General features: G+C 43.0%; 1 protein-coding gene across 3 annotated transcripts in view; it reads right to left on the bottom strand.

The window, feature by feature from the left end:
- The window catches only part of bbx (BBX high mobility group box domain containing), a 32,735-nt gene that overhangs the window by 25,091 nt on the left and 6,183 nt on the right, over positions 1–1,461 (bottom strand). The gene's annotated exons all lie outside the window — the stretch shown is intronic.

The raw sequence follows: 1,461 nt of genomic DNA, 5'->3' as shown, positions 1-1,461 counted from the left end.
TGGAGAATGACCGAGCTAAGATTCTGTGGGACTTCCAGATACAGACGGACAAAATGGTGGTGGCTAACCAACCGGACATAGTGGTGGTAGACAAACATGAGAAGACGGCCATAGTGATCGATGTAGCGGTTCCGAATGACAGCAACATCAGGAAGAAGGAACACGAGAAGCTAGAGAAATACCAAGGGCTCAGAGAAGAGCTCGAGAGGATGTGGAGGGTGAAGGTGACGGTGGTCCCAGTGGTAATCGGAGCACTAGGTGCGGTGACTCCCAAGCTAGGCGAGTGGCTCCAGCAGATCCCGGGAACAACAGCGGAGATCTCTGTCCAGGAGAGCGCAGTCCTGGGAACAGCTAAGATACTGTGCAGGACTCTCAAGCTCCCAGGCCTCTGGTAGAGGACCCGAGCTTGAAGGATTGACCGCCCACAGGGTCAAGTGGGGAAATGTATATATGTATATATGTGTGTGTGTGTGTGTGTGTGTGTATTGCCCCACACACACTAGGGCTGGGCAATAGGGCCTAAAATTCATATCGCGATATAATTTGAAGAATGTGCGGTAACGATATATATCACGATATATCCTTTTCTTATGTATAACGTATTTTCCACACTATAAAGCACACTTAAAATCCTTTAATTTTCTCAAAAATTGAGATTGTGCCTTATGTATGAATTCTGGTTGTGCTTACTGACCTCGAACCAATTTGGGAGTGCAGAAATCTGTTAAAAAATGTTTTAGTACAACTTTGGTAAGCTGCACTGCTTGATGGATTGTCACAGCATTATGGCTGCCGTAGTGAGGAGCTTCTCGGAGTAATCTGGGTCCAAAATTCTGTCCACTTCAGGTCCCAAAGTCAAGCGAACACTAAGAGTTAAAAACGGTCTAAATTCTTTAATCTTTAATAAAATCATCAGCATTGCTGCTTTATCGGGTGTAACAATTAAGTTTTACATCCATGCATCCATGAAAACAGAATTTATTAAATTTAATGGAGTTAGAAGTTAACAGGAAGTTAGCTCGCTAGTTTACACCTAAACATTTCATACCATGTTCTGACTGACAGACAACTAAACAGCAGTGACATTTGCAGGGTTACTGAAGTTGGACTACCTGGTATATAATGTTGTGCTACGTGATTGCTAACCACACAGCTATGTTAGCATAACATTAGCACAGTGAAGCTGGAGGATGAACGCCAACTTTTTTTTTCACTCGATAAAAGTTAACGTGAGGGATTCTGGTGGTTAGGGACAAATGCAATCGCATAGCAGGATGCTATACACGGGGCAAACTTCAGTCAGGAGAACAACTGAGATTATTCATCCACAATACAAGGTTAGTCATTAATATACTGCAACAACATGGGAGTAGAACAGCTGCAAGAGAAATCAACATTAATGAATCAATGTTACGGAAGTGTAGGAAGCGCAGTTTTTGGCTTTCCCCATATTTCAAAAGT

The sequence above is a fragment of the Pundamilia nyererei genome, unplaced genomic scaffold (genome assembly GCF_000239375.1).
Source record: "Pundamilia nyererei isolate P.nyererei 1_Seehausen unplaced genomic scaffold, PunNye1.0 scaffold00410, whole genome shotgun sequence".
Lineage (NCBI taxonomy): Eukaryota > Metazoa > Chordata > Actinopteri > Cichliformes > Cichlidae > Pundamilia > Pundamilia nyererei.
The sequence above is the reverse complement of the archived record's forward strand: the minus strand, read 5'-3'. Positions and strand labels throughout refer to the sequence as shown.